The sequence below is a fragment of the Carcharhinus amblyrhynchos genome, chromosome 9 (assembly GCF_965287045.1).
Source record: "Carcharhinus amblyrhynchos chromosome 9, sCarAmb.v2.hapA, whole genome shotgun sequence".
NCBI lineage: Eukaryota > Metazoa > Chordata > Chondrichthyes > Carcharhiniformes > Carcharhinidae > Carcharhinus > Carcharhinus amblyrhynchos.
Genome location: NC_137332.1, coordinates 95,216,683 through 95,242,714, shown reverse-complemented (window position 1 = coordinate 95,242,714; position 26,032 = coordinate 95,216,683). Strand labels below are relative to the sequence as shown.

General features: G+C 43.7%; 1 pseudogene across 1 annotated transcript; it reads left to right on the top strand.

The window, feature by feature from the left end:
• The first annotated feature begins 1,529 nt into the window (after positions 1-1,529).
• Positions 1,530-20,814, top strand: LOC145348103 (class I histocompatibility antigen, F10 alpha chain-like; annotated as a pseudogene). The gene is made up of 7 exons (XR_013887906.1): positions 1,530-1,581; positions 3,251-3,511; positions 11,708-11,983; positions 12,101-12,379; positions 17,622-17,741; positions 20,426-20,497; positions 20,593-20,814. The product of XR_013887906.1 is annotated as a class I histocompatibility antigen, F10 alpha chain-like (transcript).
• The last annotated feature ends 5,218 nt before the right edge of the window (positions 20,815-26,032 follow it).

Here is a 26,032-nt window from a genome sequence, read left to right as displayed (position 1 = left end):
TTGACCTGTTGATCGCAATTGACTATTTGGAGACTACAGTTCCAGATAGGAATGGCCATGGGTTTCGAAGGTGCTATCTAAGGAACCTTGGTGAGTTCCACCTGTGCATTGTGCAGTTGGTGAATAGGGCTGTTTGTCAGTGTTGGAGGGTTTGAATGTTTTTGGAAGGGGTAGCAATCAAGTGGGCTGCTTTGTCCTGGTTAATGTCAATCTTCTTGAAGCATTCAAGTTAGAGTTGCATTCATCCAGGCAAGTGGAGAGTACTTCATCACACTCCTGGCTTGTGCCTTGTAGATGATAGAAAGGCTTTGGGAAGTCAGGAGGTGAGTTACTCATAATAAATGGCAGGCAAATGGAGCTGTTCTAAATCCATGCCCCTGGTTTTCTACTAGCAATGACGTTGTCTAGGCTAATCTGTGTAATTTTCTGCACAATTTTTGGGCATGTAGTCCAAGTGTTTGTGGTTGTTTAGATTTCAGTGAGAGTCCCACAACTGTCAGAGGAAACATTGGAGCAGTTCAATCAGTGTAAAATTCTAGACTAGACATGGCAATTCTCGTGAATCTATATGCCTGATAATCAGGAGTTGTACAAGTTCAACACGCATCTCTCAATTCAGTTCCTAGTGTGTCGATCCAGAGACTAGAAAATTTAGATGACTAAATTAGGATATTAAAACAATTATAAAGGATTTTGTCTCAATGTATTACTCATGCCTAATGGGATACAAAAATCAGCAAGTAACCATCTTCATAAAGTGTCTCGGATTAAATGAATCAGTTACAGTGCTTGGGGCTGTTGAGGATTTTGGGAGGTGTGAACATAACCACTCTTCTTCTGCCAGTTTAACTCCCTCTCCTCACTCTTTTGTAGATTTGAACTACTCTCCTCCTGTTAATTTGATCCCTTTGTCTCACTCTCTTGTTAATTTGACTCCTGCCCCTCACTGTCCTCCTGCTCAGTGGGTTTCTTTGTGATCTCTCTGTGTGATGATCATCTCACTGTAACTTGTCGTGGTGTAGTTCCATTCTGCTCAGAGCCTGTTTAACATTACTTGAGGGGAGTGGAACCAGCGGTCAATATGTTTAGTGCAATGGGGGAGTCCAGGATCACAGTGCTTCCTTTCTTTGCACTGGAGCTATTGAATGAAACCTCTTCAATCTCACTCTGAGGGCTGAACTTTGCAGGATTGGGACATATTGCTCACCTTCTCAGAAGAAATAGCAGATACCAGATAACCCACATTAAGCAAAACCACCTCGCAAACTCCAGGCCTATGTGTTTCCCAGCCTGAACTTCCTGGTTGCTATGACAGGCTGGCAATGGTTTAATTGGTTATTTTTATGAAGCTAAACAATGATTCATCAGCTGGATCTCCATTTTCAGTTCAGGAAATGATTGAAGTTCAGGAAAAGGTCTGAGTTAAGGAATAGAGTCTGAACGGAACTGTTGTTTTCTTTGTTCCCTATCATTTCTCAGAGTGTTTAATACCCAGTCATTGATTGGAATTGGGACATTAGATTCCCAGAATGTTGCTGATCCTTTTCCCCATCTCCCTGTGTTTTTCCTGGGTCTCACCCGGTAAGTACAGAATTCAATCTTCCATTCTCACTCTCACCCTTTCTCTCATTCGCACACACACGCGCGCACACTCTTGCTGTAAATTCCTGAGGAGTTTACTGGAAGTGGGAGTGTCAATATCTGTAGAGGATATGGGGCACAATATTACACTGATAATGTCTCACTTACTATGTGTGTTAATCCTTTTTTCTCTGCCTCTATTTCTGTGGCTGGGATGTGGCCCAGGTGCAATGGATGCGGTGAGTCATTCAAATGTCCATTCACTTTGGTAGGATTGGGAGGGATCAGGAGATTCTGGCCATTGATGCCATCTGCCTCTCTTCTCTCTCTCTCTCTCTCTCTTTGGATTTGTTTTTGTGTCTCTTTCTAGTCTCTGTCTTATTTCTCTGTTTCTCTTTCTATCCCTCTGTCTCTTTTTTTTCTCTCTCTTGTCTATCCCTCTCTCTTACTCACTGCCTCTCTCTCTCTCTCTTCATGTCTCTTTCTTATTGTATTTGCCTTTGGTCTGTCTCTCTCTGTTTCTGTTTTTTTCCCCCTGTATGTGTATGCCCCATGTCTCTTTATTATGTATTGCCTTCTCTCTTTGCCATTGACTCTGTTTCTCTGCACTTTTACTAGAATTGGAGTCAAACAACTATTTCTTTCAATTTTTGTTGTCCACAAGTTTTAAAATGAGCTGTTGGTTTCAGAGTCCCAGTTACACTTGATTTGAAAGAATTAAATGGAATGGATGGGCAGTTTGCGAGACATTTTATCTTCCATAAGGGAATTTTCTAGTGCCTACTTAGCTCTTGCCACTTTGAAGATTGACTGGCCTGAACTTTTCAATCTCCAGATGTTTGGAGATGGGACATAAGCTGGGCATGTATCCAGATCCTGTGTATTTCCAGATGCACAGACATGCAATGTGTTAGCCTGGAAAGTTTAAGTTTAACCTTCTGATGGACTAATTCTCACTTCCCAGAGCCCCCGGTGAAATCTCCAATGCTGAGCTTAGTATCAGAGTTTTGGGACTTACCCAAAAAATGTTGCATAGTTCAATACCTGCTCTAGCTCAGTGGTCAGTCTGTGGAACTCAACTAAGCCACACAGCCAACATCTCCAATCAATCCCTAATGACCCAACTTCAACCGGCCACCCACAGCTCCCCCACCACCTCCCACCACCCAACCCCTCTTCCCCCCCAACCCCCACCACCTCCCCCCCCCCCCCCCACCCCCCCAACCCCATCCGAAACCTCAGACAGTCACCCAACTGGTTAGCACTGCTACCTCACAGCGCCAGGGACCCGGGTTTGATTCCCAGCTTGGCTCACTGTCTGTGTGGAGTTTGTACTTTCTCCCTGTTTCTGCATGGGTTTCCTCCGGTGCACCCACAGTCCAAAGATGTGCAGGTTAGGTGGATTGGCCATACCAAATTGCCCCTTCATGTCAGAAGACTAGCTAGGGTAAATGCATAGGGTTATGGGGATAGGGCCTGGGTGGGATTGTAGTCAGTGCAAATCGATGGGCTGAATGGCCTCCTCCTGCACTGTAGGATTCTACAATATTTCTGTCGTTGATATAATTTTGGGCATCACTGAAGATTGTCAATCTGTGAATAGGCTTCAGTTGGATGTTAATGTTTGTAAATGTCTATTAACTTGCCTCTCAAATTGTTTGTTTTACAGATAGTAATGCCTTCACTGTAATGTATTTGGCCACCTCTGGCACGACCGATTTACCTGAGTATATTGGTGTAGGAATGATCAATGGGGTTCCAGTTGCCTGTTATGACAGTGGTACTCAACAAATAGTCTCCCAACAGCAGTGGATGATGGATTCTTTTGATGCAGAGTACTGGAAATGTCTCACAAATCGAGGGAATAAACATTGTGCCATTGCAAAGGAGAACCTGAAGATGATAATGAAAAATACAAACCAGACATCTGGTAAGAACAGTGATACACAGTCTCTCCTTTGCCCTTTTACCTCCTGTCTTCTCACCAGCTAAGGCCTCAAAGAATCATTCCAGGTGATACTGTGATTTACACATTTTTAAATTTATTATAGTGTTTTCACTGCTCACAATGTGGTCTCATAGAATCATAGGAACCCTACAGTGCAGAAAGAGGCCATTTGGCCCATCGAGTCTGCACCGATTACAATCCCATCCAGGCCCTATGCCCATATCCCTACATATTTCACCCGCTAATCCCTCTAACCTACGCACCTCAGGATACTTAGGGGCAATTTTTAGCATGGCCAATCGACCTAACGCACAACACACACATCTTTGGACTGTGGGAGGAAACCGGAGCACCCAGAGGAAACCCGCGCAGGCACGAGGAGAATGTGCAAACTCCACACAGACAGTGACCCAAATCGGAATTGAACCCAGGTCCCTGGAGCTGTGAAGCAGCAGTGCCAACCACTGTGCTACTGTGCCATCCATTGGGGATCCCAAGCACAGACTGGGTGGCCATTTTTCAGAACACCTCCGTTCTGTCAATAAGTATAACCCTGAGCCTCCTGTTACTTGTCATTTAGTTCTCCACCTTGCTCCAACTTCAAATCTCTTTCCTTGGCCTGCTGCAGTGTTGCAATAAAGCACAACTTAAGCTCAAGGAAAAATACCTCATCTTTTTATTATGTGCCTTACAGCCTTCCAAATACATGTTGAGTCCAAATTCAGTCTTTGGCCCTCAACCTTTCCCTCCAATTCGTTTATTAATTTATCTCTCAAGATTCTCTTGCATTTACCTCTTCCCATTCAAACCTCGTTAATGATAATAGTAGGAAAAATTTGGGAATTCTTACTAAAGCAGGAAAAAGAAGAACTTTGAGAAATGGGAAATATAACAATGAATAGTTAGCATGAATTTCCAACGGGAAAATCTTGTGTGGCTAACGTTGTTGATTGTTTCAAGGAGATTGTGGAGACAGTGAACAATGATAATGCAGTAGAGATAATTTGTCTGGATTTTCTAAAGACCTCCAACATAGTGCCTCATAATAGATTAATGAATAAAGTCAGAGAATGTGGAGTCGGGAATAAGTGGTAGAATGTATTGTTAACTGTCTTCAAGACAGAAAGAAGAGAAACAAACATTGGTTAGTGGCAGAATGTCAGGGGAGGTGGTGGCTCATTGTTGGGCTATCCAGAAACCCAGGGTAATAAACTAGAGGCCGGCATTTGAATCCCCACCATGGTAAATGATGAAATTTGAATTCAATAAATCTGGAATTAAAAGTCTCCTAAGGAGCATAAAAAGCATTATTGATTGTCGTAAAAACCCATCTGGTTCACTGTTGTCCATTGGGGAAGGAAATCTGCATGAATGAATTTTTACCAAGTGGTGTTCCACAATGATTAGGCTGCTATTCATAGTTTGCATTAAAGATCGGAAATTAGGATTAAAGCACAATTTTGAAAATTGCAGATGGCACCAAATTATAGGGAGGTGGGATGGGGGTAATTCAATACTAAGGATTGCTGGAGGGCATCAGTAAATAGGCAAATAATTGGCAAATGGAGTTCAGCACAGATAATGTGAGATAGTGCATTTTGGTAGAAGTAGTGAAGTAACATTTTACTTGAAAGCTGTCTAAATGGGATGTAAAAAGAGGGATTTACAGAGCACAAATATGTTTATCATTAAGAGTTGTGCCACAGGATACCATAAAAAAGAAATCAAAGTTCTAGGCTATATTTCTACAGAGATCAAATTAAAAAGGAGGAAGGTCATGCTATAGCTGTATCAAACCTTGGTATCAAACCACACTTACTGTGTGTAATTCTGGTTGCCATATTTTAGAAAGGATATAGAGGCACTGGGGCATTGGAGACAGTGCAGAAAAGATTTACAAAGATAAAGCCAGAAATCAGTGGGTTATACATATACCAGAAAAGGATTGACAGGCTGTACCATTCTTCTCTTCCAAAAAAGAAGACACATGGGATGATCAAAAAGAGATCTTTCATAGAATCCCTATAATGCAAAAGGAGGCCATTTGGTCCATTGAGTCTGCATCGACTCTTAGATAGAATATCTTACCCAGGCCATCTCCCCCTCCCTATCCTCGTAACCCTTTTCCCTATACTGCTTCACATCTTTAAAAATGAAAGCTTTTGATAGAGTGGATACTGAGAAATTGGGGGCAACGTTGCCATCATGTTGCCCCTGTTTCCGGGCACGAAAGCTTGCTAAAGTCGGATGTGAGGTGAGTAGTGCAATCCGTGGCCACCTTAGCATCAGTTTACCAAGGCTCAAAAATTGTTTTTCGGGAATCCACCAAAAATAGGCACGATGGCCATTCAAACATATTTGCATGCATTCCAATCTGCTTAATGGGCTGCACACCCAACTTTATCAGCACGTCCCCCTTTACTATGTGTTCGCCAATCTGGAATTGGCATGAAACAGACGTGCTCCATAAAAGTCCAATTCAGACGCTCCATCAGTGAGGGTTAGTGAGGAGGTAAGTGCCTAACGTCTGACAGCTCCATGTGTCCTTTCGTGGCTCCATTATGTTTTTTGGGTCGGTGGCAACTCTGCGAGTGTGACGGGCTTGGGGGAGGGTGAGGTGGCTGTTGCTCAGCAGGGTTTCCAATATCCGATTTGCAGCATGACTCAGATACCTGCGTCTCAGCACTGACCTCAGGTCTTGTGGATGCTGCAGGGTCCTAGTGCACTCAGTACTCTTCCAGCTGAAAGATGTGCACAAAGTCTTGTGAATTGCACAGCAAGGCACTTTAGGATTGCTGCAAATTGAGCTATCTTCTCTCCTTTTAGCTGATTTCATTTATGCTGTAGTTAATAGTTTGGGTGAATAATGGTCCTCCAGTATCTTAGTTACTTCTTAGTACATTTTGCTACCTGGTTTCTCAAGCTGGACCAGACTTTGGAATAAATTGAAAGTTTTTCTGCCACTGGTACGAAGAAAGACAGAGGCTACAATACCCTCTGGAATCTTATTTGCCAATATATAATACTGAAATATTTCTACATAAGATCTCCAATTCTTAGATTCTTCCTTGAATGAGTTATTGGCACCAAACTTTCCTGCCATTCTTACTAGTTTACCAGGATCCAGGCAGCAATGTTTTCCAGGAGCTTGTCTTGATAATAAATAGCCTAGTTTTATTTTTCAACAGCTAGCTCTAGATTTTAATGCAATTCCAGGAATATCTGTTTTTCACTCTACCTCCATGCTTTACTTAAACTATGCACTTTGCAAGCTCTACATCCTGACCTCCTCAGATTGCCCATATTTTGCTTTTTGGTAGGACCTTTCTTTATGCTCCACTACCTTACTGGTCCAATGTCAGATGCAATCACTTACCTGCTGCTAATTCTGTTTTTATAATATTTGTTTTTAACTCTACCTCCATGCTTTACTTAAACAATGCACTTTGCAAGCTCTGCATCCTGACCTCCTCAGATTGCCTGTATTTTGCTTTTTGGTAGGAACCTTTCTTTATTCTCCACTACCTTACTGGTCCAATGTCAGATGCAATCACTTACCTGCTGCTAATTCTATTCCAATTATCAGAAACATTGGAAGTGGATCAACCCTTCAACGAGTAAGTGCAATTCTGATTTTTCTTTTTGTTAGAAGAAAATTTTTAAACTGCTCCTCGTCACCAGTTTTGTTTTTATCTTGTTGTATATCTTGCACTCATGAGGATAAAAGAAAGTGGAGCGCGTGGGTTGGTTGCAGTCAACGAGGTTCACTGTATGGATGCTTGATCTAGTCTGACTCAAAGTCCGTAAAGCAGCCGTTAACATCACGAATTACACACATGGCTAGATTCTTAAGGTGGCAGCACAACAACACAACATCTACCCAAATATATAACAGGTATATTCCCTTCTCCTCTAGATCATCAAGACTGGGACATACAAGACAGGTTCTGAAAAGAAACCTCTTTCCACAGAATGGAGTTATTCACTGAAAATAAATTCTTTAATTTAAAATTTAGAAGAATATGAGGTGACCTGATTGAGACATGTAAGTTTCCCTTCGGGGTCTTCATAGGGTGGATGTGGAGAGAATACTTCCTCTTGCCGAAGAATCTAGAACCAGAGGAAAACTGTTTAAAAGCAATGGTCACCCATTTGAAATGGAACTGAGGTGATTTTTTTCTCTCATAGTTTTGTGAGTCTTTGGGACAGAAATGAATAGATTCTTGTTAAGCAAGGATGTGATAGGGTTATCAAGGGGAGGTGGATGCAGATGCGAGGTGACAATCAGATCAGCTTGATATAATATGCTAAAATGCGAGGTAGGCTCGAGGGACTGAATGGCCCATTCCAGCTCCTTGTTCATAAGCTTATAAACTTCCTTCAACACCACACATTTGCTCAGTTTTACATTAATGGATGCCATTATGAGTTAACCAAAAAAAAAAGAAGAATCTATTACTACAAAATGGATCCTGCAGGGAGATCTAATACTGTATTACTGAATCCACACTTGAGATATGGGGCAGAATTCTCCCAAAATATTTGTAAAGGTGCAATCTTAGTGGCTTGTCCCAGCCAGTAAGATTACATGAGAAGCCAAAAGTCTGGTTTGCGTGTGGACTTTCACCTCCTAGAATTATACAAGCACTGTTTTAACTGCAAAGCTGATTTAAATATTAATGACGTTTTTCATGGGCTCACTTGAACTTACCCTCTTGCGATAAGCTTTTCATCGGAGCAGACCAGATATGATGGCCTCACCGATGGGATCAGAAGCCATTGAAGCCCGCAAATGGTCCAGGGTGGGCCAGACAGTGTCGATGGAGCAGTGTCAGTTTAGCAGTGCCCACTGGCCACCTTAGAACTGCCCACTGGGCACCATAACTGCACCATGGCAGTGACGTGGGATGGGGCCTAAGTGGGGCACATAGTGAGAAAGCTGCAGAGAGAAGTCTTGATGGAGGACTCAATAGGAGGGTCCCAGTGCCAATGACCCATGTTGCCATGTGGGGGAGGGAGGTTACTATGTCACCGATAATGGAGAGGGAATGTCTATGGGTGGGTGGAGGGGGGGGGGGGTGGTGTCCGGGGGCTGAAGTGTGGTTTGGGGGATTACAAAGAGGTCTCCCAGTGCAGTGGGAGATCAGGGTGCCTGCACAATGACGCCCCAATCAGTCTAGATCCAGCAAGCTTAAGCTCCTCACAGCCACTGGTGACAATCGCACTCCTGTCTAGAAAAGTGACAGCGACACAAGATTGCATTTTCAAGTTCAGCCAAAAAACAGGTCTGATACTCACCTGTTTTCTTGCTCTTTTGGCACTTAGAATATTTTTCGTAAGATCGTGGCTTATGTGTCATAATAACGCAGTGATCCACGCTGGTGTCTCAAGCGTGCTCCGCATTACAATCCTCCCACACTCAGGCACTTTTTTGGAGAACTGTAAGTTTCACACCGATACTGGGCACTGGGGTGGCTCAGGCCATTGAAGCCCGGACAGTTTTTTAATTCATTCATGGGGCATGGGCATCGCTGGCTAGGCCAGCATTTATAGCCCATCCTTGAGAAGCTGGAGGTGAGCCACTTCCTTAAATCACTGCAGTCCATGTGCTGTGGGTTGACCCACATGGCCAGGCGGTGCCTGTTGGTGCCCTTCGCCGGAGGTGCCCTTGGTAGGTGCACCTGGCACACAGCACAGTGGTTAGAACTGCTGCCTCCCAGCTCAAATACCTGGGTTCAATTCCCAGCATGGGTCACTGTCTGTGCAGAGTCTGCATGTTCTCCCTGTGTCTGTGTGGGTTTCCTCTGAATGTCCTGGTTTCTTCCTACAGTACAAAAGGCAGGCTGGTTAGGTGAATTGGCCATGCTAAATTCTCCCTCAGTGTACCCATTCAACTCTGAGTGTGGCAACTAGGGGATTTTCATAGTAACTTCATTGCAGTATTAATGTTAGCCTACTTGTGACACTAAATAAAATAAATAAATTATCGGCCATCCGGTGGCCACTGCCGGACATTGCCACCATTGCCAGTTGGGCTCCACCTAGTGGGCACTGCCCAATGGGCACCACCTGATCATGCCCCGAACTATTTGGGGGTTTCAGTGGCCTCTGAGCTCCTCGGTGTGACCGTTGCACCAGGTCTCTGACAGTGGGGACCAGTAGTGATTGCTGCCATTATCGCGCTGCACCCGAAGGCCAGTGAATTCTGTACACTGGGTGCACGGCAATGTGTGTTTAAATGCTACTTTAAAAATGTTACTCAGATTCGCACCTTTTCTGGGTGCAATCCAGTTCACGCCATCAGGAAGGGAGTCAGAGGACTCACAAACTGTTTGGTGCCAAGTGTGAAACGGATTTTTAGTCTCACATGCTGGTCTGCAGTACCAGTACGACTACCAACAGCGTGGTGAGGTCACAGAATCTATCGTGTTCAAGACCCAACCATTTTCAGCTGCTTTATTAATGTCCTTGCTTCCATCATAAGGTCAGAAATGGGAACATTCATTGATGACTGCACAATGTTCAGCATCATTTGTGACTACTCAGACACAGAAGCAGTTCATATCAAAATGCAGCAAGATCTGAACAATATACCAGGTTGGGTTGACAAGTGGCAAGAAACATAAATGGGTGTCATGATGTCACAGTGGTTGACACTGCTGCCTCACTGTTCAATTCCAGCCTTGGGTGACTGTCTGTGTGGAGATTGCATATTCTCCCTGTGTCTATGTGGGTTTCTTCTGTGTTTCTGGTTCCTCCCACAGTCTAAAGATGTGCAGGTTAGGTGGATTGGCCATGCTAAATTCCCTGAGTGTCCAGAGATGTGTAGGTTAGGGGATTGGTGGAGTAAATATGTGGGATTATAGGAATAGGATAAGAGGGGTCTTGGGTAAATGGAGAGTTGGAGAGTCAATGCAAAACCAATGGGCCGAATGGCCTCCTCCTGTACTGCGTAAGGATTCTACGACAAGTGCCAGGCAATGCCCAACTTCAGCAAGAGAGGATCTAACCATTAACATTTGATGTTAATAATGCTGAATCCCCCACTATCCACATCCTGGGAGTTACCATTGGTAGAACTGGACTAGCACTGTAAATACTGTGACTACTAGAGCAGGTTAAAGGCTAGGAATTCTGCAGCAAATAACTCACCCTCTTACTCCCCAAAGCCTGTCCACCATCTACAGGACAGAAGACAGGAATGTAATGGAATACTCCCCACTTGCCTGGACGAGTGCAACTTGAACACCATCCAGGAAAATGCTGCCCAATTGATTGCTACCTCTTCACAAACATTCAATTTCTTCATCACCAATGAACAGTGACAGCAGTGTGCACAATCTACAAGATGCACTGTAAGGACTCACCAAAGCTCCTGAACCAACACATTCCAAACCTATGACCACTACCATATAGAAGGACAAGAGCAGCAAACACCACCACCTGGCGGTTCCCCTCCAAATTTATCACCATCCTTGTATATTGCCATTTCTTAACTGTAGCTGGGACAAAATCCTGGAATTCTCTCCCTAACTGCAATGGTTCAAGAAGGCTGCTCACCGCTGCCTTGTGATGAGCAATAAATGCTGGCTGAGCCAGCGACGCCCACATCACATAAATAAGTGAATAATATACTGAGCTAAGAACATAAGAACTTAAGAAATAGGAGCAGGAGTAGGCCATCTAGCCCTTCGAGCCTGCCCCGCCATTCAATAAGATCATGGCTGATCTGAAGTGGATCAGTTCCACTTTCCCGCTTTCTCCCCATAACCCTTAATTCCCTTGTCTGTCAAAAACCTATCTACCCGTGACTTAAATATATTTAGCAAGGTAGCCTCCACCACTTCAACGGGCAGAGAATTCCAGAGATTCACCACCCTTTGAGTGAAGAAGTTCCTCCTCAGCTCCGTTCTAAACTGTCCCCCCGCCCCTTATCTTGAGGCTGTGCCCTCTAGTCCTGCTGTCCTTTCTGAGTGGGAAGAATCTCTCTACCTCTACCCTATCCATCCCTTTGATAGATTTCTTTCTCTAGGACTGAACCCAGAGTGAGATCTATTACTGTAATACAGGACCAACACAGAGATTTATCTTAAGGGGCAATTTAGCATGGGTAATTCTCTGTGTTTCTGTACTGCCCTATTAATAGCTGATTTTTGATTCCCTGCTGATTTTTGACAGGAATTCATATTTTCCAATGGATAAGGACTGTTGAGGTCACTGAAGACGGCTCCATTAAGAGATCAATGCGGTTTGGATTTGATGGAAAGGACTATATTAGTTTAGAGCCAGACAGAATGAGATGGATCACATCCAATCACATGGCAGTGAAGACCATGGAGAAATGGAATTCGGACGAATCTTGGAACAAGTATTGGAAATGGCAGTTGGAAGTAGAATTGATTGAACGTTTAAAACTACGTTTACACTTTAGAAAGGAATGTCTTAAAAGGAAAGGTATTCATTTCAGTTTTGAATCCATGTTCTGATCTAACTTCACTGATCTATCAAACCGTTCTCCCATTCCATTCAATGTGGGTTTATTGTTTGTGTTTTCACTCTTTCCCATTACAGTTCAGCCTGAAGTCTTCATCTCCAGAAGCGAGCCCATTAGTCAGTACAAGCCCCTCACTCTCTCCTGCCTGGTTACTGGCTTTTATCCTGTAGACATCGAGGTGACCTAGTTAAGGAATGGAGAGGTAATGCCTGAGACACTATCTTCGGGGGTTCGACTGAACCAAGATGGGACCCATCAGATTCAGAAAGAGATTGAAATAAATGCTGGGGATGAGGATCAATACTCCTGTCAAATTGAACACAGCAGCCTGGCAAAGCCCAAGCTCTATCAGTGGGGTAAGGAACTATATGTGTGCATATTGTGTGCATGTGTGAAAAAGATAAACAGCAAGTGGAGGCTGAATGAAATTTAGATGGTGACAGGCAAGAGGACCTGGGACTGTGTCATGGAAATTGATTCAAAAAGAATGAATAAGAGAGAGACTTGGACATTTAAAATGAAACACATCATTGAGCAAGCCACATACATTTTCATGTTTTGGCATTTTCCCATGTTTAATTTCAGGAATTTTTGAGCTGATTTTTATTGCTATGTCACTGTTCAAGTAAGTTCAACAGACAGGCCTGTCTTATCTTTGAAATTCACCTGAAACTGACAACATAAGCAGAGACTCTGAAATCTACTTTGGGGAACAAACTGCTCAGTTTTCAACCTAATAAAAGTGTCAATCAAGCAATACCATTTGGGTGGGTGGGATTGCGTGGGTTTTCTCCGGGTGCTCCAGTTTCCTCCCACACCCCAAAAACGTGCTCTTAGGCTGATTGGTGTAACAAATTGTCCCGAAATTAGTCTTCCCTCAATCTTCCCCAATAGGTGTAGACAAAGGTCATAGGTAGAGGAGGGCACTCATAATGTTAAAATGGCGGCGCGGGCTCGATGGGCCGAAGGGCCTGTTTCTCATGCTGTATTGTTCTTTGTTCTTTGTTCATTCAGAGTGTCAAAGTCAAAAAACTTGCATTTACTTCACAACTTTTAATCTTGTGTAGCTTAACACAAGAGGGTCGGTATGGTGACAGAGTGGTTAGCATTACTGCCTCACAGCACAACAACCCAAGGAACAATTCTGGCCTTGGATGACTTTCTGTGTTTACACATTCTCTCGATGTCTGCATGGATTTCCTCTGGATGCTTCTGTTTCCTCGCACAATCCAAAGGTGTGCAGATTAGGTTGATTGGCCATGGTCAATGCATGGGACTACAGTGATAGAACAAAGAACAAAGAAAAGTACAGCACAGGAACAGGCCCTTCAGCCTTCCAAGCCTGTGCTGATCTTGATCCCCTGGGGTAAAAAAAAGCCCTTGCTTGGTCCGTATCCCTCTATTTTGTCCCTATTCATGTATCCATTCAGATGCCTGTAGCTAATATACTTGTTTCCGCTACATCGTCTGGCAGTGCATTCCAGGCACTCACACTTCTCTGCATGAAAAACTTCCCCTGCACATCTCCTTTAAGCTTTTCCCCTCTCACCTTGAACCTGTGACCCCTTATAATTGACTTTTCCATCATTGGAAAAAGCATCTGACTATCCACTCTGTCTAGAGGTGGCTAGATATAGCACTTAGGGCTGACAGAATCAAGATTGTGGGGAGATTATGGGGAGGAAGCAGGATTAGGCTACTGAGTTGGATGATCATGATGAATGGCAGAGCAGGCTTGAAGGGCTGAATGGCCTCCTCCTGCTCCTATCTTCTATGTTTCGCCACCTCATATTTGTCCGGATTAAACTCCATATGCTATTTCTGTGCTCAGGTCTCCAATCTATCTATATTCTGTTGTATCCTCTGACAATCCTCAGCACTATCAACACTCTGCCAATTTTCGTGTCATCTGTAAACTTACTAATCAAACCACCCACATTTTCCTCCAGATCATTTTTATGTAATATACTACAGCAACGGAGGTCCCAGCACTGATCCCTGTGGAACACCCCTAGCTACAGATCTCCATTCTGAAAAACACCCTTCCACTGCTACCCTTTGTCTTCTATAATCAAGGCAGTTCTGTATCCATCTAGCTAGCCCACCCCGAATCCCACATAATTTATTTTTTTGTACCAATCTGCCATGTGGGACCTTGTCAAACACTTTACCAAAATCCATATAAACTACATCCACAGCCCTTCCCTCATCAATTTACTTTGTCACCTCTTCACAAAACTCAATCAAGTTGATGAGACATGGCCTTTACCGTACAAAACCATGCTGCCTGTCACCAACTAGTCCATTTTCCTCCAAACGTGCACATAACCTGTCCCTCAGTATCTTCTCCAAAATCTTCCCCACCACTGATGTCAGACTCACCAGTCTATAATTTGCTGGATTATCCCTGCTTCTTTTCTTAAACAAGGGAACAACATTGACTATTCTCCAGTCCTTTGGCTCGCCTGTGGTCCAAGAGGGTGTGAAGAAAACTGTTAAGGCCCCAGACATTCCTCCCCTTGCCGCCCGCAGTAAGATGGGATAGATCCCATCCAGCCCAGGGGACTTGACCACCTTAATGCATTTTAGGATACTCAACCCTTTCCCCTTTGATGTATTGATGTTCTCAAGAGCATTCACGCACCTACCCTTGACCTCAACATGCACGATGTCTTTCTCCTTGGTGAATACCAATAAAAAGTAATCATTAAGCATTTCACCCATGAAAGTTAATCTTGTGTAACTTAACACAAGAGGGATGGCATGGTGGTACAGTGGTTAACATTGCTGCCTCACAATTCTAACAACCCAGAACAATTCCGGCCTTGTGTTACACATTTTCTCAACGTCTGAGTCGGTTTCCTCTGGGTACTTCATTTCCTTGCCCAATCCGAAGATATGCAGGTTAGGTTAATTGGCCATGGTAAATGTGTGGAGTTACAGTGATAGAACAAAAAACAAAGAAAAGCACAGCTCAGGCGAGCCAGAGGAGTGGAGAATAGTCAATGTTGTTCCCTTGTTCCACACATAACTTCCCTCCATTGTCCTTGAGTGAAACTACTCTTTCTCTTGCTACCCTCTAATATATGCATAAAAAAATCTTGGGATTCTCCTTGACCCTGTTTGCTAAAGACATTTCATGGCTCCTTTTAGCCCTCCTAAATCCACATTTAAGTTCCTTCCTACTTTCACTGTACTCCTCAAGGGCTTCGTCAGTTTTTAGATGCCTAGACCTATGGTATGCTTCCTTTTGACGAAGCTTACAATTTCCCTTGTCATCCATGGTTCCCAAATCCTGCCATTTCTATCCTTCATTTTTATGGGAACATACCTGTTCTGCACTTCAGCCAACTGGTCTTTAAAAGCCTCTCACATGTCAGACATGGATTTGCCCTCAAATAGCCATTCCCAATCCACATTCCCTAATTCCTGTCTAATTTGAATGTAATTGGCCCTCACCCAATTAAGTACCCTCACCTGAGGGCTACTCTTGTCCTTATCCATAACTATCCAAAATCTTATGGAATTATGTTTACTATACCCAAAACACTCTCCCACTGAAATATCGATCACCTGTCCTAGCTCATTCCCCAATACCAAGTCTAGTATGTCTCCCTCCCTGGTTGGATTGTCAACATACTGTATCAAAAAGCCCCTCTGGACGCATCTAACAAACTGCTTTCCATCCGAGCCCCAGGCTGCAAGGGATCCCCAGTCAATATGAGGGAAGTTAGTCACCCATCACAACTACCCTGTTTCTTTTCGCACCTTTTCATTATCTGACGACAAACTGCTCCTCTGTTTCCTGCGGGCTGTTGGGAGGTCTATGGTACTCTCTCATCATTGTGATTTCATCCTTCTTATTCCTAAGCTTCACTCATAATGCCTCACTGCAAGATCCCTCCAATGTCTCCTCCCTCAACACAGCTGTGATGTGCTCCCTAACCAGTAATGCAACTCCCCCACATCCTTCTGTTCATCCCAGAACGTTAAGCTGCCAGTCCTGTCCCTCCTTTAACCATGCTTCCATAATTACAATTACATCATAATTCCAAGACATCTGTTTTCCAAATGGTCTCATTCCAAATGTTTGATTAAGGTCCAAGAATTGCTAATGCACTTAGCTCAGCAGGGGTCTGTTGACTCAGCTTACAGTACAAGTTTTGTTTGACTGACATCTTTATTCACTTTTAGTAAATTTTCATCATAATTCCATGCAATAATCCAGACTCTTGATTCATCTGTTTTACCTGCATTGAATTCTTCTTGCATTGTAGCAAATGCACTCCAGACCGACAGTCCTGCTGAGCCCTGCGACTTCCCTCTGCCTGCTGTTATGCTGCGCTATGTTCATCTCAGTCTCACTTCTTATCCCATTGTCTTCACTGGGCAGGGTAGTTGTGATGGGTGACTTTAACTTCTGCATAGGGTGGGGAGATGTGGCCTGGGTAGGATGCTCTTTTGGGGAATCGGTGCAGACTTGGTGGATTGAATAGTTTCTTCTGCACTGCAGGAATTCTATGGTTCTAAAGGCATTTAAAGACTGCATCATAAAAAAAATTACTAAAAGTGAATAAAGATGTCACTCAAACAAAACTTGTAGTGTAAGCTGAGTAACCTGCTGAGCTAAGCACATTAGTAATTCTTGGAGCTTAATCAAGCATTTGGAATGAGACCATCTGGAAAACAAATGTCTTGTCATCTCTTTTCTTTCTGCAGGTCACAACCTGAAACATTAAATGTTTCTTTCCACAAATGCTGCTAGAGTTGCTGAGCATTTCCAGCATTTTCTATTTCAGATTTCCATCATCTTCAGTATTTTGTTTTGGGACTGGGAAGAACTTTATATTCCAAATAATGTCTTAAGTCCATTTTGAAAGGACTGAGAGGTCTAATTTAAAATCTAGTTAAAAAATGGCACTTCTGACAGTGCAGTCATCTCTCAACACTGCCCTCTAAGTATTCCTGTCAGTGCTTGCCCTCCAACAATACATTGCCTTCTCAGTACTACCGGTCCAACAGTCTAGTAATATAACTGTGTGTCCATTCCAACAAGGGTTACAGCTTTAGCACTGCCCTTTTGAAACTGGAGCAGTCCCTCAGTACTGACTTTTTGAAACTGCAGCGCTCCCTCAGTACTGACCCTTTGACAGTGCAGCACTCCTCAGTAATGACCCCCTGACAGTGTCGTGCTCCCTCAGTTATAATTGACAGCAGTACAGCAGTCCCTCAGTACTGACCCCCTGACAGTACCATGCTCCCTCAGTACAGTAATGGAGTGACAGCCTAGATTTTATGCTCAAGTCTCAATTGTGCCTCAGATGTGCTCATTGTTACTTGTCCATGCTGCCTCTTGGCCCCTGCACTAACCCTATGTTGCCAGGCTGCTAATTCAAGGGTGGAGTTAACTTGCTGCTTGTGTGTAAAGTTTGCCATTATTTCAATGGAAAATAGGCATTTGCTATCAGCTAGCATGAGAGAAACATCAATTTCACTGACACCTGGGAACAACAACAAAGACACAAACAGATTAAATTAGAACTGGAGATGGATCTGGGAACACAGAGTAAATCATGACATTATTCCAATTTGTTTCAGAAATCCCAGGAAACAGTTCGGGACACTTGCATCCTGGATTTATAACAGTATTAGTGATCACTGCACTGGCTGTTATATTTGGGATAGTCAGAATAATTATCTGGAAAAGACATCAACAAGGTAAGAATTCTAGAGCAGGAATGTAGAACTGAGGGAACAGAGTGAGTGTGGGGAATCTCCGCTACTGGGAATACAGGACACTGAAAGAGAGAGAGAGAGGAGAATGTAGAACTGAGGGGACAGAGTGAGTGTGGGGAAACTCCAGTATTGGGAATACACGACACTGAGAGAGAGAGAGAGAGAGGAGAATGTAGAACTGAGGGCGTATGGAGAATCTCCAGTTCTAGGAGTACAGGATACTGAGAATGAGAGAGAGGGGAATTATATAAAGAGTTTACTGAGAAGAACTGGGCCAACATCTTTATGTCAGTATTTTTACTGCACACGTACCTCCTCCTACCATACCTTATCCAAATCTTTCAGCATGTTATGTTGTTCCTTTATTAGCCGCATACTGAGCGTACATCTTCTTCTTTGGTTTCAGTCTTTCCGTGTCTCTTTATTCATCCACACTTGTCATTAATTGCTAATCTGTTCTTTTTTTATTGAATTAGCAAGAAAAAAAATGATTTAAAGGAAATCATGACCATCATTGAGACCAGGTTATAAGTAGGACAAGACTAGATGATTTATATTTCAGGGTATAAGTTGCAAGTAGTTGAGGACCCAGCACTGATCCCTGTGGCACTTCACTTTCTACAACTTGCCAATCTAAATAAAATCTACCCCAAAGATTAATGACCCTTTGAGAGAAGGCATTCTTTTTCATCTCCATCTTAAATGGGAGGCCCTTATTTTTAAACTATGCTGCCTAATTCTAGATTTTCCCATAATAGGAAACATCCTCTTAGTATCTACCCTATCAAACTCCCTCAGAACCTTAAATTCTGTTCTGTTCACGGTAGTGAAGTCTAGGATGTTGAATATATTCAAGGCTGAATATAAGAGTGAAAAGTATATAATAATGTATATTATATACAAGTATTAAAATATATAGTACTGAATATAAGAGTAAAAAGAGTAAAATTGATTTTTCATCTGCAAGAGAATCAAGGGTTAACGGAGGGAGCCAGGCAGAAAATTGAAGTTAAGGCCACAACAGATCAATGATCTTATTGAAAAGTAGAGTAGGCTCAAGAGGCTCAAAGACCTATTCCTGCCTTATTCCTTGGGATGTTACTTGCACAGGAGTGGTAAAGTGAAGCTTCACTACATTGGCCCCAGGGATGAGTGGGCCGTACTACAATGAGAGACTAGGCCTGTGATTCTCCCATTCTGCTACACTAATTTTTTAGTGCAGCACAGCCAACTTCTACCACCGTCTGCTCCGTATTGGAAATCGGGGAGGTGGGCCCAGCATTTAAATGATATTTTCAATATCATTTAAATGGTATTAGAGGCCCAGAACTCAAATTCTCCAGGCCTGCTAGCCTCTACCAGCCCACTAAAGTGTTTCACTCCAGTGGGGATTAAATTAGATTCCAACTTTCGGGGAGCTAGTAACTGACCCCTCTGGAGTGAAGGGGGAACAATCCCCCAGGTGTCGGGCAACAGGTTTGGTGTCCCAGGGCATGGTCATCCTGGCAGTGCCAGTCTGTGCCTCCTGGCACTGCCTGGGGGCACCTTGCCACTGCCCATCCCACTGGCTGATGAAGCAGGGCCTAAGGGGCAGTTGGTGGGGGTGGGCAGATCCCACTGCCACTCTGCCATTGGGATCAGTCGTGGGATCGGTCAACTAAGGAGCAAGGCCAGTGATCGGAGTGGGCTGGGGGAGGAGTGGGGTCAGCCAAGGAGGGGCGTCTGCCTGCTGATGGGAAGGGGATTGGCATTGCTGGGGGTTGTAACTGTCAGTGGATGGGGGTGCTGGAGATCAGAAGGAGAGTCGGGGCTGGCCCGGAAGTGTCGGGAGGTCATGAGGGACAGAGGTGCAACACTGTGGGGGTCGCGGGGCTGGTCAACAACCAAGCTGGCTACCAATCAGAAGGCTGACAGTATGCAGAGGCCCACTCATTTCAGCCTCCCAGTGGGAATAGGCCTCATCCACTGATTTATAATGATATTCACACTGGTGGCCTCTGCATTGCACAGAGTGTGGAGATTCTAGTCTGCACTCCCACTGAAAAAATTAACATGACGTATGCCAGTTTTCACTCAAATTTAACACTTAGAATTTTTTTGGGAGAATTCTGGCCTGGGTCTATATTCTGTGGAGTTTTGAAGAATGATGGGCAATCCCATTGAAACATGCAGGGGCTTGACAGGTAGACACTGAGAGGTTTTTCCCCTGACTGGAAAATCTAGAATATAGACAGGGTCAGAGGGACATATTCTCAGAATAAGGGGATGTTCATTTAGGACTGAGATAAGGAGAGAATCTTTGGAATCATCTTCCCCAGAAAGTTATAGATGTTCCACCATTGAATACATTAAAGGGTGGAATAGATAGAATTGTAACCCTTAGGAAATCAAAGGGAGAGCAGCGGAAAAGTGGAGTTGAAGTCCAAAATCAACCGTGATCATATTTATTATGGGGCAGGCTCAACAGACCACATTGTCAACTCCCTATTCCTATTTCTTAAACTCTTATGTTTACAGTTTACCATGGTCTTTTTTTCCAGGGTGTATCACAAGCAGGGTAAAAAATATAGTTGTCGAAGTTCTCCAGAATTATCTCATCTCAGTGAGTAACATGCAGTTAAAATGTGTTTGCAATTAATGCTCCTTGCTCTTGTCCATAATAACAGATAAAACAGGAAATCCACAGTAACCATTTCATAGGAATTCTGGAAAAGGACATTTAATCGATGAGTTTCCAAGTTTTATAGAAATTTTAAATTGTTGGCCTATTGATTTCCATATTTTCACTTTTTCCAAACATCGTGCAATTGACTATGTTTAATATTTCCATTAGATTCAGCACAACCATTTCTGGAGACCAACCTCACTCATATTCCCCCAAAAACTATGCTTCATAATGTGGATCTGGAGCTGAGTGACTCCCATCCTCAGCTCAAACTGCAACCTTTTCAGACAGGGTCACAACCCGGAGCACACAATCCAGTGGAAGGTAACACGACCACAAGTGAACAGGAATAGAGTTCAGTCCAAATAGACGCTTCAAATTCCGCAATGTTTTTGATGTAAATACAGTAAAATGTGATGTAGGTAACGACATGACAACACTTAAACTGTGAGAAACGAGAGACAACACAGAGCTTACTGAGACACTGTGACCCACATTGTAAAATGGAAAGAACCCATTGTTAGAGAAAACTAATCTGAGCTCAGGTGTCGGGAGGAATTGGCAGTAATTGCAAAGCATATAGGGATTGAAATAGATGAGGATGTCAAGCTGTTTTCACAAGATCTGAAAATATTTATACTTCTATTAAAAGAGAAGCCATTCCTCAATTAAAAGAGAATTGGAATATTTGTCCTTTGTCACAAATTGTGTAATTTGTTTGCCATTATTCGATACAAGCCACTGACTTACACAGCTACTTCAACTACAATCCTCACACCTTGCTTCCTGTAAGGACTCCATCCCATTCTCCCAGTTTTTTGTCTCTGCCATATATGTTAATAGTGATGCTACACATCCGCTCTCACCTCTTGCCCTCCCTTTAATGTTTCCTTGAGTGTTCCTTTCTACTCCACCAGCTGCTGTGTTCAGTAGATCATCCTTTGCCATTTCCAACATGGATTCACTTCCAAACATATTATACCTTCACTTCCCCTACCAGCATTCCATGGGGCCTATTCCCTCTGTGACACTCAGGTGCATTCCTCAATCACCCCAATACCTCTTCCTTCAGCATATTCCCATACAATTGCAGGCAGTATATATACACCTGCCCCTTTAACCGCTCCCCACCATCCCCTACCATCCAAGGCCCTAAAGATTCCCTCTAGATGATCCGCTTGCACTTCTTTTAATTTAGTCTGTGGTCTCCTCTACCATGGAGAGACTAAAAGAAAATTGGATGACCTCTTTGTGGAATATGTTCACTCAGTCTGCATGCATGCATGACCCCGACTTCCTGTTGCTTGCCATTTCAAGTCACCATATTGTTCTCATGGCCACATTTCCATCCTGATCTGCCACAAAGTTCTCAGGAAACTAACACAAATTGGAGGAACAGTACTTTCAGTTCGGCATTTTACAACCTTCGGGACTTTATATTAAGTTCAATAACCTTGAACTCTGTTCTCCATTTTGATTTTTTTTCGCCCCTTACTGTGCTTCAGAGTAGTCTGTAACTTGTTTTCATGTTGTGCTTTCAGAAAGTGCTGACCGTTGTTATGCTGTTGTCATGTTCCGCTATCTGCCCTTTATGCAGTTATTAAAATCTGATTTAATCTTTAACACTGTCATTACCACTACTTTGTCTTGCATGCGTGATATCTTTGTCATTTCATCTCCCTGGAGCTCCAACCTAATCCAGGCTCTCTATTTTGCTCCACAATAATAATCTCTCCTTCAGTGTCAACAAAATGAAGGAGATAGTCATCGACTTTAGGAAGGGTAGTGGAAGGCATGCCCCTGTTTACATCAATGGGGATGACGCAGAAAGCATTGAGAGCTTCAAGTTTTTAGGTATCCAGATCACCAACAATCTGTCCTGGTCCCTCCACGCGGAAGCTATAGTTAGGGAAACTCACCAATGCTTCTACTTTTTCAGGAGACTAAGGAAATTTGGCATATCCACTACAACTCTAACCAACCTCTACAGATGCACCACGGAAAGCATTCTTTCCGGTTATATCACAGCTTGGTATGGTTCCTGCTCTATTCAAAACCGCAAGAAACTACAAAGGGTTATGAATGAAGCCCAGTCAATTATTTAAACCAGCTCCCATCCATTGACACTTTATATACTTCCTGCTGCATTGGAAAAGCAGCCAGCATAATCAAGGACCCCACGCACCCCAAACATACTCTCTTCCACCTCCTTCTATTGGGAAAAAGATACGAAAGTCTGAGGTCACGTACCAAACAACTCAAAAACAGCTTCTTCCTTGCTACCATCAGATTTTGAATGGACCTACCTCACATTAAGTTGATCTTTTTCTGCACCCTAGCTATAACTGTAACACTACATTCTGCACTGTCTCCTTTCCTTCTCTATGAACAGTATGCTTTGTATAGTGTGCAAAAGACAGTATTTTTTCATTGTATACGAATACATATGACAATACTAAATCAAATTTGGGGAATTGTGCTTAAAGGCAGAGGGAATGGGGGAGATCCTGAATGAATACTTTGCGTCGGTATTCACGAAGGAGAAGGGCTTGATGTCTGGTACGGCCATTGAGAGAGCGGTAGACCAATTGAAAGATCTATCGATTACGAGGGAAGAGGTGTTAAGGCTTTTAGATGGCATTAAAACCGATAAATCTCCGGGGCCCGATTGCATTTATCCTAGGCTGCTTAGAGAGGCGAGGGATGAGATTGCTGGGCCTCTGACGCAAATCTTTGTCTCTTCTTTGGACACAGGTGAGGTCCCAGAGGACTGGAGGATAGCGAACGTGGTACCGTTGTTTAAAAAGGGTAGGAGGGATAGCCGGGTAACTATAGGCCGGTGAGCTTAACGTCAGTGGTAGGTAAGTTGATGGAGAGGATTCTTAGGGATAGGATGTATGCGCACTTAGAGGGTTGCAATCTGATTAAGGATATGCAGCATGGCTTTGTCAAGGGGAAGTCTTGCCCTACAAATCTGGTAGAATTCTTTGAGGAGATGACAAAAATGGTCGACGAAGGATGAGCTGTTGATGTCGTCTATATGGATTTCAGTAAGGCGTTTGACAAAGTCCCTCATGGTAGGTTGGTACAGAAGATTAAAGCTCATGGGATATGTGGTCAGGTATCTAGATGGGTAGAGAACTGGCTTGCAAAGAGGAGTCAGAGAGTAGTAGTGGAGGGGTCCTTTTCTAGCTGGAGGTCTGTCACTAGTGGTGTGCCACAGGGCTCAGTGCTGGGACCTCTTCTCTTTGTAGTGTATATAAATGATTTGGAAGAGGGAGTAGGTGGTGTGATCAGCAAATTTGCTGATGACACCAAGATGGCTGGACTGGCGGGCAGTGAGGAGCAGTGTCTGGCAATAAAGCGGGATATTGATAGGCTGGTTGATTGGGCAGATACATGGCAAATGGAGTTTAATCCGGATAAATGTGAGGTGGTGCATTTTGGCCAGAATAATGTAGGGGGGAGTTATATGGTAAAGGGTAAGCCCGTAGGGAGTATAGAATCGCAGCGAGACCTGGGGGTGCAAGGGCACAAGTCTTTGAAGGTGGCAGTGCAAGTGGCGAGTGTGGTGAAGAAAGCCTATAGAACATAGAACATAGAACATTACAGCACAGAACAGGCCCTTCGGCCCACAATGTTGCGCCGACCAGTTTTTTTAAAAAAAAACACTGACCCACTAATCTAAACCAATCCCTTTTCGTCCATAAACCTATCCACAGATCTCTTAAATGCCCCCAAACTAGGCGCATTTACAACTGCAGCAGGCAGGGCATTCCAGTCCCTCACCACCCTCTGGGTAAAGAACCAACCCCTGACATCCGTCCTATAACTACCCCCCCTTAATTTAAAGCCATGCCCCCTCATGCTAGCTTTCTCCATCTGAGGAAAAAGGCTATCACTATCCACCCTATCTAAACCTCTAATCATCTTATATGTTTCAATAAGATCCCCTCTTAGCCTCCTTCTTTCCAGCGAAAACAACCCCAAATCCCTCAGTCTCTCCTCATAGGACCTCCCCTCCATACCAGGCAACATCCTGGTAAACCTCCTCTGCACCCTCTCCAAAGCCTCCACGTCCTTCCTGTAATGTGGGGACCAGAACTGCACACAGTACTCCAAGTGCGGCCGCACCAGAGTTGTGTACAGTTGCAACATGACGCTGCGACTTCTAAATTCTATCCCCCTACCAATAAACGCCAAGACACCGTATGCCTTCTTAACAACCTTATCTACTTGATTCCCAACTTTCAGGGATCTATGTACACATACGCCTAGATCCCTCTGCTCCTCCACACTATTCAAAGTCCTCCCGTTAGCCCTATACTCAACACATCTGTTACTCCTACCGAAATGAATTACCTCACACTTCTCCGCATTAAACTCCATCCGCCACCTCGCGGCCCAGCTCTGCAACCTGTCTAAGTCACCCTGCAAACTATGACACCCTTCCTCACAATCTACCACACCTCCGACTTTGGTGTCATCAGCAAACTTACTAATCCACCCAACTATACCCTCATCCAGATCATTAATAAAAATTACAAACAGCAGTGGCCCCAAAACAGATCCCTGAGGCACACCACTCGTAACCGAACTCCATGACGAATATTTACCATCAACCACCACCCTCTGTCTCCTATCTGCTAGCCAATTCCTGATCCAAGTACCTAGATTTACCCCCAATCCCATACATCTGCATTTTCTGCAGAAGCCTACCATGGTGAACCTTATCAAACGCCTTACTAAAATCCATATATACCACGTCAACTGCCTTACCCCTATCCACCTCTTTGGTCACTTTCTCAAAGAACTCAATAAGGTTAGTAAGGCACGACCTACCTGCTACAAAACCATGCTGACTGTCTCTAATCAATTCATTACTCTCCAAATAACTATAAATCCTATCCCTAATAATTCTTTCTAAAACCTTGCCCACAACAGAAGTAAGACTCACCGGTCTATAATTCCCGGGGAAGTCTCTGTTCCCCTTCTTAAACAATGGGACAACATTCGCTGTCCTCCAATCTTCCGGTACTATACCAGAGACCAACGATGACCTGAAGATCAGAGCCAGAGGCTCTGCAATCACCTCTCTAGCCTCCCAGAGAATCCTAGGGTAAATCCCGTCCGGACCAGGGGACTTATCTATTTTCAAGCCCTCTAGAATATCCAGCACATCCCCGGTATCAACTGCAATACTGTCTATTTTACACCCCTGCACCCCAGTGTCCTCCTCAGCTACATTCATGTCCCGCTGCGTGAACACCGAAGAGAAATATTGGTTCAATGCCTCTCCAATCTCTTCCGGTTCCACACACAACTTCCCTCTACTGTCTGTAACTGGCCCTAATCTTGCCCTAACCAACCTTCTGTTCTTGACATACCTATAGAACGCCTTAGGATTCTCCTTAATCCTATCAGCCAAAGTCATCTCATGTCCTCTTTTAGCCCTTCTTAACTCCCTCCTAGCCAATCTAAAGCTTTCTAATGCACTACCTGAGCCCTCAAGCCTCATCCGAACATAAGCCTCCTTTTTCTTCCTAACCAACGAATCAACTTTTTTAGTACACCACGGTTCCCTAGCCCTACCAGATCCTCCTTGCCT